The sequence below is a fragment of the Peromyscus californicus genome, unplaced genomic scaffold, assembly GCF_007827085.1.
Source record: "Peromyscus californicus insignis strain IS unplaced genomic scaffold, ASM782708v3 Scaffold_6__1_contigs__length_162567912, whole genome shotgun sequence".
Classification (NCBI taxonomy): Eukaryota; Metazoa; Chordata; class Mammalia; order Rodentia; family Cricetidae; genus Peromyscus; species Peromyscus californicus.
The window spans coordinates 122,681,228-122,693,501 of record NW_026294584.1 but is presented as its reverse complement, the minus strand read 5'-3'; the positions used below and the strand labels follow the sequence as shown (position 1 = coordinate 122,693,501).

The 12,274-nt window shown below is 39.0% G+C and overlaps 1 pseudogene; it reads right to left on the bottom strand.

The window, feature by feature from the left end:
• Positions 1-9,425: 9,425 nt before the first annotated feature.
• On the bottom strand, positions 9,426-10,023 carry LOC128098394 (ATP synthase subunit s, mitochondrial-like; annotated as a pseudogene).
• Between the last annotated feature and the right edge of the window lie 2,251 nt (positions 10,024-12,274).

Sequence of the window (12,274 nt, the reverse complement as noted above, 5' to 3'; positions counted from 1 at the left end):
AGCTGACCGTAATATTCCAGTGACTCTGAATTTGGTGTCATCTAGAACTGTTCTTTTGATTTCTGCATTTCTAGTCATTATTGTTAAGGTTTCTGCCATAAGCAACTACTCAGGTTTAAAAATATTCTACCTTGACCACTTGAATTGTGCAGCTAGAGCTGGTTAACTAGTTCTTTTGCATGCTTTAAGTTCACCTTATGGTTGCCCAAACTCTTCTGGGTGAAGTACTGTTGTTTAGTATATAAAACTCACAGGGAAGTCTGTATTAGAGTGAAAATAACCAACCACCCACTTCGTCTTTGGAGATATCAATATTAATTTACCTGACATTTTTTCTTGGCCAAACCAGCAAATATCCTAGATCCAAATCTCATTGATGCTTGACAGCAGTTAACTTTAGGGAATGGCCCACATTCTGAGGTCATTTGTTGAAAACTGAGGGAGAGTCCAGTGCATGAAAAATTATTATTGCTCTGTAGATGCTTGTGTATGATATGGCATGTGCATGTGTGTGTGTGATGTACGTGTGGAGGTTAGAGGGCAACTTGTGGTTTTTTTCTTTCACCTTTATGTAGATTATGAAGATCCAACTCATATATCAAGTACTTCACCGGCTGAGTCATCTTGCTGGTCCTCACATTTGCTTTTTAACCACGTTGTCTCCACAGATTAAAATTAGCATATACTTAATTCCCTCTGTCTCTATAAACGTGGACTCATGGTAGCATCCTACAGAATTCGAAGGTATAATTATAAACACCTTGTTTATTAGATGGTTTAAGTCTCCTATTTCTTTGTTAATGTGCGTTGGATATGTGTGTAAAAGTGAGGAAGAAGGTAGGGGAGGGGAGAGAAGAGAAAGGAAAGGAAAAGAGGGAAAAATAGAGAAGGAAGAAAGAGATGTTTTCTGTCTTTCCCCTTCATCCTTTCTTCCTAATCCCTACTTTCTTCCTAATCCCTTCCTAATCCCTTTCTTCCTAATCCCTACTTGGGGCGATTCAATCACCACCCGTCAATTGTGTTTCAGCAGTGTCTTAGTTAGGGTTACTATTGCTGTGCTGAAACACCATGACCAAAGAAACTTGGGGAGGAGAGGGTTTATTTGGCTTACACTTCCACAGCGCTGTTCATTACTAAAGGAAGTCAGGACAGGAACTCAAGCAGGACAGAGCCTGGAGGCAGGAGCTGATGCAGAGGCCACAGAGGGTGTTGCTTCCTGGCTTGTTCATCATGATTGATCAGCCTGTTATTATTTTTTCTTTTTAAATAGAATCCAGAACTACTGGCCCAGGGATGGTACCACCCACCATGGACTGGGATCTGCCACATAAATCATTAGTTAAGAAAATGCCTTACAGTTCTGCCTACAGCCCAATCTTATGGAGGCATTTTCTTTATTGAGGTTTCCTCTTCTCAGATGACTTTAGTCTGTGTCAAGCTGACATAAAACTATCCAACATAAGCAGTTAATTTTTCCCACACTGAGGGTCCTTTTAAGAAGACCCACGTATCATCAATGTAAAATCAGTTTATCCTTCCCAGTGGTCCAGCTACTCTCCCTGAGCACAGTGTGCTAGTTGTTTTTTTGTCAACTTGATATAAACCTGGTCATATCTGGGAAGAGGAACCTCAATTAAGAAAATGCTTCCATCACATTGCCTGTAAGCAGATCTGTAGGGTATTTTCTTGATTAATGATTGATGTGAGAGGGCCCAGCCCACTGGTGGCGTGTCATCCCTGGGCAGGTGATCCTGGGAAGTATTGGAAAGCAAGCTGAGCAAGCCACGGGGAGCAAGCAATAAGCAGCCCTCTTCCGTGGCTTCTGTTTCAATTCCTGCCTTGAGTTTTTGCCTTGGCTTCCACTAATGATAAGACTACAACCTGTAAGCTAATACTGCTTCTTTCCCATGCTGCTTCTGGCTGCGGTGTTTCATCACAGCAATAGAAAGAAAACTAAGACACATGTGTAGGTAAATGCTCAAATGTTTTAAGCCTTGGATTCCTTATAGACAAACTGTGGTTAAGAATACTCAAGATGCTGATCACCTGTGAAGATGGGTATAGGACTTAGTACACAGCATTGCTTCTTCATCTTTAAAAATGTCACTCTTTTAGATTATCACTGGCACAGAATGTCAGTACCTAAGATCTGGTGGTATTATACATTCTATATTTTCTCAAATATCCCTCAAAGGAGGAACATTTAACCAATTCAAATCCTCAAAGAAAGGGATGCATTTTCAGTGGAATTTGAAGTTAGTTGAATGGCAAGATTGGTTGGAAGGCTGTTCTTACCTTCTTCATGGCTTCTAGGAATTATTCCATAGAAGAAATTCATACTTGTTTTGTCTTTGGCAGAGTTTTTGGTTTAGGGTTATGTGAGTTCTTGATTGTTAGGAAAATTACTTTTCCATCCACTCTTTCTTTCCTTCACTTCTGGCCTTTGTGAAATCTCTGCTCTGTTAGTTTTACCAGCATCTTTGAACACTCAAATATTTACAAATATGGCTCTTTTGTTAAGATTGTCTGATATTGGCATGCTATGTATGTACTAAACACTAATTATAATTTAGATTTAAGATTATATTTGGATTTTAATTAAATTTGTATTTCTGCATTCAAGTTTTGACAGTTTGGTGTAGTGAGTCTTTCTTCGTACTTTCAGCCAGCTCCAAATAGTGACACGGAGACATTATTAATTATGAAAGCTTGGCCTTAGCTTAGGCTTGTCTTGCTAACTCTTATAACTTAAATTAACCCACTTATTTTAATCTTCATTCTGTTGCTTGGCTTGTTACCTCATCTCTCTGTACTCCTCATGCTGCTGCTTCTGCATCTGGTTGGCGACTCTGCCTTCTTCTTCCCAGAGTTCTCTATTTCTAGAAGTCCCACCTATACCTGCTGCCTAGCTTTTTATTTCAGCAATCACAACAATATATCTTCACACAGTGTACAAGTATCTCACAATAGTTTGGAATGTTATGCTTCTGATACTTAGTAGATCTATATTGTAAGTTATGTGGCTAATAATGTGTTGGTTAGTTAAGCACTAAGATTTCTGAAATGCAAGTCATTACTTCATTATTTAGAAGAAAAATATTTAATTTTGCTAATTAAAGTAAATTAGGGAGGTTTAAAATGTCTCTGTGTAATATTGTAATTTGGTGGATTGCTAGATAAGCTTGTAGCAAGTGCATTGCACACAGAATCACTGTGAGAAAATAAATAATAGAATGTGTGAAAAAACATTTTAAAATTATAAGGTATTATTTATAGATATGCAAATAATGACTATTACTGCCAAAAATTTGACAAACCAGATTTGTGGTCACTGTTGTAAATAACTAGATGAATTTTAAAGACAGAAGAAAATAAATGTGGCTCATAGGTTTATGATCTCTGAACTAAAAGGTTTGGTTGAATCATCTTTAAGAAAATCTGCACTGATGGATGAAGAGATAACTCGGTCTTTGTAAAGTGCTGGTCATCCAGTTTGATCCCTGTAGCTCATATAAAACAGCTGAGCATGGCTGAACAGGCTTGGAAACCTAGGAGGCAGTGAGAGGCAGATACTTGGGGTGTGCTGAACACACAGCTTAACCTATTTGGCAAGCTTCAGGCCAATGAGAGATCCTGTCTCAACAAACAAGGTGAATGGTACCTGAGGTCAACCAAGGGAGGTTGACCTCTGACCTCCACATGCATTCACGTACACATCTAGGAATGTTTTGCACACACAAGTGCACCTGCATATGCATGAACACACACACACACACACACACACACACACACATACACGCACAAACACACAGCATTTAAAGTCTATAAAGACACCAGCAAGAATTCTACAGTGGCAAAACACTCTCATAGCTACTGCTTTTCTCTCTCATGTCAGACGTATCGGCCACACTTGTGTCTGATATATTAACAGATGAGAGTTGGGGTCAGACTTGCTAGAAATTGTTGGTGTAATGATGTGTGACATTCGGTAGTTAAACATTGCTTTTAGAGTCTAGAAGAGTCTGGGCTCTCATCCTTTGACCTAGCTCAGCATTTTTAATGAGTTCGCTTTCTGATGACATACTTTGCAACACTGTACATTTTATCACTCAGTCAAACTTGATGGAAAGCTTAAAACTGGGGCATTTCTTCCAAGAAAAATACTTTCCAGGTGGCTCAAGCACAACCAAGTTAGATGCTTACAGGTCACACCTACAGGAAATGAAATGTGGGTTTTTCTCTTGCTTTTTGCCTCTCAGGTTCTGTTGCTCAGAGTCATGGAAAGTTCCCCTTGCTCCTGAGGTTTTTGCGATGTGAACGCCTCCTATTTGTCAGTGTAGTGATACTTGCTGGTGACAACGGAGCTGGTACTGTGGAGAAGCCTGATGTTTGTGCCCTGGGTTTTGGAAGCTCTTTTGTTAAGACTTTGTTTCTTCTAGACTGCCTAATTAGCTCCAGGCTTTGGTCTGAGGACTGTGGATGTCTATGTTTAACTGCCCTGGAAGCATCTCCAGAAAGATGCTGGTTCAGCCTAACTGGGGTGCATCTTGGCTGCCTTTGGGTGAGAACTTTATTTTTAAATGCACTCCCTATTTCAGATGACTGCTGAAGTTAGATTATAGTGAGCAGAGCTGTTTCATTCTTAGATACTCTTTCTTGTTTAGTTTAGGTCATAACTGTTCTCTTTTGCTGCTACAAGAAGGGCATAAATGGTAGACTTCTCTGAAAAATGTTATGTGTGTAATATAAAGATTATTTCCTATTTTTAGTTGTTTTTGGACAGGGTCTTGCTATAATGGCCCAGGCTGGTATTAAAATCTTGATTTACAGATGTGTGCCATCACCCCTGGTTTTATATTTTTGTGAAGGATCAGCTCTATCTCCTTTTCTTTGGGGCCTTCTTTCACTCAATGATAACAATAAATAAAACAAGATACAATAAGATGAATAATTCTATTGTGATCTGCATGCTGGGGAAGAGTTTATAAATATGTAGAGAATGGTACAGCTAAATCCACTTACAGTACATAACTCACTGTAATATAGGGCAGAATGAAATAAGGGCCAGAGAGGACTATTCATAATATGCTTTGAGTGCTCAAAGAATTTAATAAGGGACCAGGGAATGCTTTCTAGAAAATGTGGAGTTTGAATTGGTCCTTTAAAGGAGGGGTTTTATAGACAAAGATTAGGCTGAGGTTACTTCCTGTCTGTGAAGAGGATGGGAAAAGACAGCAGTCATGAGAATGCCTGGTGGGTAGCTGGAACATGAATGGATTAGTGCTGATGAGTAGATGCTTCATGGGTGGGTTTGCTAGGAGATGAATCCAGAGAGGCAAATTGAGGCTGAATCAAAGAAAGGCCTGACTTTTCCCTTGAATTATTTTGAAATCATGTTCTTGGCTTTAGTGCAATACATTTCAGTAAAGCAGAATTCATTTGGAAAGACAGGTCATAATATTATTTGTCTTATTTAGTCATCTTTGGAAGAACTAATCAAATGAGGTTAGCTGCCTGCAGGGACATTGGGAAGGATGACACCTGCCACAGCTGTGGCATCTTCATGTTTTGAAAGAACCCCCTGACCTTCAGATGATCATTACTTCATTTCTTTAACACTTGACTTTGCTTTTCTTTGTCTTCAGTTCTTGTCATATCATATGTTGTCTTCACTTCTGCTAAAAATAAAAGATGTTAATAACTTCAGAAAGTTTGGAAACAGAAGGGAAAGAGAATACTCGTGCACACTTCACCCCCTTCCATAGCTACTACCAAAAATTTTGACCCTTATTTGATGGGGATTTTGGTTGTTTTTAACCAATATTTTCCCCTTAAGTAACACTTCGATTTTCTTGGACAAATAAACTCTTCTCAGAACACTGGTTGGGGTAGTTGTATGAATGTGAACCCACACACAGTCTGGTGTGGGGTTGTTTTACTTCAGCTTTGGTGATTGGTTTAGAGTTGTGGTGGTGGTGGTGGTGGTGTGTGTGTGTGTATGTGTGTGTGTGTGTGTGTGTGTGTGTGTGTGTGTGTGTGTGTGTGTGTATGTGTATGTGTATGTGTGTTTGGTAGGGCCAGGCAATTCAGATTTAACTCTTTGGCTTCAGCTGGAACTTCTGGAAGAGTCATATTTTTCTGCTGAGATTGCCCAGGAAACACAACCTAAGTATGAAGCTGTTGGTAGCCATTTTGCTACCAATTGAGTAAGAATGGATCTATCTAAGGAAGCAGAACCAGGAGACAGAGAGACAGCTTTCTCATGGCCTCTCTGGAGCATAGCCACAACAAAAGTTATCCTTAATCACTGTTTGCACTGTGCAAACTGTGCATCGATGAATGTAGGTATGTATGCACATTTTGCTTTTTTCACTTTGCATTGTCCTTCTGCCACTGATAACAGAATGTAGACACACACACACACACACACACACACACACACACAAGTTATTTTAGGGGCTTGGAGCTCAGGAAGGACACAGCCATTGGGCACAGTGGTGGTCTAGGTATTGGGGGATCGAATTTTTTTTTTTTTAATAAATAACACTTTCTTATTTATTCATTGAAATATCAATCATTTTCTTGTGTTAAAGTCAACTGTCTCTCATCCCTTGGTGGTCTTTCTGGGCATGTGATTTTCCTTGATTGCCCAAAGGAAAGGGTTCTGGGTATCCTCCAAGTCAGCAAGTCAGTTTTTTTGAGTGGAGAAGCAGCTATACTAGGTTTCAGTTGTTTGGCTGGGATCACACCTAGACATTGATGTACTTTTTCTTATTTAAAAGATTTATTATTTTAATTATGTGTCTGTGTGGGATTGTGCGTAGAAGTGTATGTGCCCCCAGAGGCCAGAAGAGGGAGTCATACCCTCTAGCTAGAGTTAAAGGTGGTTGTGAGCCACCTGATGTGGGTATTGAGAGCTATACTCAGTTCCTTTGTAAGAGCAATATGCATTCTTAAAGCTGAGCCATCAGTACAGCCCCACGGTATGCTTTTTCTTATAAAAAGTTTCTTGTACACTTCAGTAATTGGAAATATGGCAAATTTGGGACATTTTGAAGAAAAATAGTAGACAGTATTATATGCTTACCCATTCATTATCTAAGAATTTTTTTAATTAATGAAATCCAGCTAAAGTGAGCATCAAGGGTGGCCTGCAAGGACAACCTGCAGATGCTTTATACACACTAGATTCGAACTGTGCTTTAGACAATGTGAATCTGATAGCTTTGTTCAGAACATTTCACCCAAGATCCAGAGAGTGCACATGTCTAAATTCATAGAGAATATTCTGAAAAAATCACATAACAGAGCTATCATTTTATGTTGCTAACTAAAGATAACAGTATCTTTTCAGTCTTATCAGCCAAGATTTAATTTCTGAGACAATTCTCACTCCATAGCCCACAGGCTTCCATCTGGCAATCCTCCATCCAGCTTCAGAAAGTTACAATGCTATATCATATTTATATTGATGTTGTGAAAATATTAATAACTTTGCTTAATGGAAATATATATGATATGTGATTAATTTGAGCACATTCAAGTCATTTTTAGAACAAAAAATGTAGAAATGGAATTGCGGATTCTTTTAGGACCGGGGCAGAGTTGCTTCTGTCCCCACAAGCTCCGCTCCTCCTGCCCCAGTTTGGCACAGGTGCTGCGGTGGAGTCAGTAGTGTGACTCTCGGGGAGAAATCTGCATGGGGCTCTGGTGATGTCTTCCGCTGCACATCAGAAGGGGAAGAGATGGTGAATGCGAACAGATTGTCCAAGCTTGAACTCTGACGCCCTTCATGCTGCTGACGGTGGTGTTGCTCTCGCTGTCGGACTGTGACTGTAATCACGATCTCGGCAGGCATATCACAGCCCCAGTCATTCTGCAGATGGTTGACACCTAAGCTAACGAAAAATGTGCATAATCTGTGGGAGAACAGATTTCTGCCAACATTTCCGGAGCTAGCAGGACATGAACTCATACCTAAGCTGTCTTAATTTCTGTGAATTCCTGACTAGTTAGTGAGTAAAAGATCAAAGCTAGGCATTTAAATAATAATAAAAAGGAAAGTTAACTTTATACATTGGAGCAGCTTTGCATTTTTAAAATGAACGCATCTTTCTTTCACGTACTTGTTCTCTTACCTAGCTCTGGATTTCAAACCAAACATTGCGATTCAGGTTCATCCCAGTTGGACAGCATGCCTCTCTTTCTCTGCCAGCTATTTGTTCTGCCATTATGAGAAAGTTCCATATCAAGGCAGCAAGGCAGACTGGTATTGTGGGATGGTCACTATACAGGGATGTTTGAGAATGATTCTTTCTAGCTGTGTCTTCATGCTCTGTGGACCTTAGTTACCCAACCTGTGAAATATTAAATGTGGGTCATTGTAGTATTTTGCTATTTTGAACCATAACAGATAGTCAATGATGTAGTAGTTTAAATAACATGAGGGGTTTTTGTTGTTGTTAGTGTGACAGTTATTTTGGTCAGAAGTACAGCATTGGTTTCACTCAAACAAAATGAAGGTATTAGTAGGGCTATATTTCTTTTGCAAAACTTTTTGGGGAAATTACCATGTCTTCTCTAGTTTCTTTTTTTTTTTAAATCCCCTTATGATGTTCTTTATTAGTGTTTTCTAGATATAAAATTTATTTTCATATTTATATTTTTTATGTCCCTTGAGTTCATATGAGGTGACATTCAAAATATTTGAGGGATAGCAAAATTAGCTTTTAATCAATACGCTAACATTTTCTGTTTGAACCAGATGAGGAGTAAGGATAGCCTGTTTCCCGTTTTGTTTTACCAGCAAAATTAGCTGGGTATAGACAAGAACTTGTGTTCAGTTTTAACCAGCAGTAGCTCAAGCCTAAAAGTCGGATGGCACTCTTCATTCTGAGAAAGGGTATTTTTAAAAAGTGTGTATTATTAGGAACACAACAACACAGGAGCTTGAGCAATGCATGCAAATCCTGGGGAGCAATACAGAGTGCTTACCACTCACAACTGTACGCAACCGACTCCATCACTGAATCTGTAACCGAGTTTTCAGCTTTTCATAATTGGGCATTTACAGCAACATGCTTCAGTGCCTTTAAAGATATGAATTATTATAATATAAAGAAGAATATTTGCATTGCAGTTTAAAGAACTCTATATCAATATAGCAATATCTACAGTATGTATGCCAGTAAGGAATACATTAGAATTAAAATGCTATGTCATGTTTTTTAAAATGATTCAATGTACATAATTTCTCACTTCCAACTAAGTAACTTTAGTGAGTCACTTTTGAATATTTATTCTGTACCTAACACCCACTCTCTATTTCTAAACCATCTCAGTTCTATTGGTGATTATGTAGTATTTGTAGCTATTTAGTATCAGCAATTTCGAGTGACCCTTTATACTGAAATCAGACACTTATTTTACTTCAGGTTTAATTTTAGTTCTATAGAAGGCAGTGAGGTCTTTAAGACTTGGGCAAGATTTTCTTTATCTTTTACTCCAGGAAGATCACTTAAGAACAAACACTGGAGGTTCCTAAAATGTTACAAAATAATGATATGGTTGATAATTGCCAACAGGCAATTATTTCTATTTCTAATAGGCTTTTTCATAATTTTTCAAGTTGACTGAGCCTCTGCAAACAGTTATCATCAATATAATGACACTTGCATAGTGTTATTTTTTTCAACATGGTTTAGGCCCTCCGTGTGATCCAATCCAATGTCCATGATACAAGAATTGGTGGCACCAATTGCTTGAATCTTGTATCTGTCCACAGAGCCTACTGGGAGGTTGTTATAGTCTTGTAACCACTTCTGATGGCCACAGTATCATACTTTGACCCTGCACCAAAGTAGCCACTCAGATGCTGCCCTGTCAGAGCCAACATCCCTGATGCATTCACAATCTACTTTATTAAACAATGTTCAACCATTCCCAGAAGCATCTGGAGTCACATGACCATGGGATTTTCTTTAAGCTGCAGAGTTGCCTCAAAATTTTTCCAAACACCATCATTTAATGGTGTGTGGTGTCTCTGGGTCTGGCTGGCCCCTTGCCCTCTCCTCTAGTGTTGTTCAAATCTTAGATGGTCTTTTAATAAAAAACCCAGAGCCAGATATCAGGGTGAAAGCTGAAAGATCAGAGAAGCAGAACAGCCAGCCATTAGTTCTTACCTCTATGAAATCCTTAGCCTAAAGAGAGTGAGTCCCTGTTTCCTCACACCTTATATACCTTTCTCTGCCCTGCCATATTACTTCCTGGGATTAAAGATTTGTGTGCTTCCCAAGCAAAGGCATGAGATCTCAAGTGCTGGGATTAAAGGTGTGTGCCACTGCCTGGCTCTGTTTCTCTACTATACTGGATCAATCTCATGTAGCCCAGTGTGGTCTTGAACTCACAGAGATCCAGATGGATCTCTGCCTCCCAAATGATAGGATTAAAGGTGTGTGCCACTACTGCCTGACTTCTATGTCTAATTTAGTGGCTGGCTCTGTCCTCTGATCCTCATGAAAGCTTATTAGGGTACACAATATGTCACCACACTCTAGCTTCTTTAAGCCACTGAATTCCTTGATTGTGGCCCTCCTTTACCATTTTCAAGGACAGTAATAGTGGGTCAAGCTTGTCTCATATCTGAAATTCATGACCTATTCTTTCTCTTCTGTACTTAAGGATTAATGTGATTGTTTAGGGATATACATTATAAATTTGAGATACTAAAGTCTTTATTCATCTGCAGAATCCTTTTGCCATGTAAGGTAACTATGATGAGCAATTACTTAGTACAGGCTAGCCTTGTTCATAGCCCAAACAGACCTCAGGTTTGCTATGCTATCCTCCTACCTCAGTAATCCAAGTGCTATTAGCAAAGATATGTTCCACCATTTCTGGCTAGTTTATCATTGTTATCAACCCGACTGCTTTGTTAAGCTAACACACATCTTTAGGTGTGTTTATGGGATTATTTCCAGAAGGCTCTGTACTGGTAATGATTAATCCATAGATGAATTCAAAATTTGAACACAATATTAAGAGGCAGGAGAACTGTGGAAAGTGGGGTTGTTTGGTGGAAATCAGTAATTGAAAGCATGTCTCAGGAGCTGTATCTTATTATGGCCCCTTCCTGTTATTGCTCTACTGTTTCCTGACTAAGATAACATCACCTGCTCTGTTTAGCTAAACCCTACCTGCCATGATGGACTGAAAACTCTGAATCATAAACTAAAGTATCTCTTTCCCTGTTTAGGTTTTTATGGAAAATATTTGATCACAGTCATACAAAAGCACCCACTACAGAAAACTAGTTCCAGAAAAGTGAGTTCAAGTTATGCCTATTTGATGATATGGTTCAGAAGCATTTGAAACTGGTTTTTAGAAGGAAATTGGAAAGGTTTGGAGAAGCCAGCTAGGAAACACATGGAATGTTGTTATCAGACTTTAATGAGTGATTCTGTAAGAAGACCAGAATACCCACCAAAATACAGTACAACATCTGCCCATGAGACTTCAAATGGGGATGAGGATTCCAATGGGGATGAGGATTCTACTCAGCACTGGATGACAGGTCTTTTAGCAAAGAACTTACCTACATTTAGTTCATGTTCCAATATTTTGTAGGAATATTTGGTGGACTATTTAATATGATGGGAGACATCTCAAAACAAGGCAGGGTTTAGAATGTGGCTTGACTATTTCTGTCTGCTTTCATCCAGTTTTACAGTGAGAATTGGAAGTTAAAAAAAAATAGATCGGGAAAACTTAAATCTTAAGAAACTTGTAATTCAGTAAGAAAGAGAAGCTAGTATCAAGTTAAGACCAAGGGATCTACGTTGTCTGTGAAGATCACTGCCATCTAAATGAAGCTAAAGCCAGGCACTGTGACACACACATGGAATCCCAGCAACTGGGAAGCAGGAGAATAGTAAATTCCAGGTTATCCTGGATCACATGGTCAGACTCTATGCCAACTCATTCCCTTCTCCCCAAAAGAAGACAAGTATTATCTATTATGATGTCAGGAAAATTCCTTGAGTATATCACAACCTAAAATATATAAATGTATAAACATATTTAAAAGACTTTCTCTTGAGAAGAGAGGGACAGTGTACCTTGTTGGCATAGCACTGGGTAGGCAAGATTAATTTTATTATTCTTTTTTCTACATCATTAAAATTCTTTTTCATTTAAAAAAATTTTCGTTTTACATACCAACCCCTGTTTCCCCTCCCTTCCCTTCTCCTTCCCCCCCTCTCCTATCCCCTCCTCA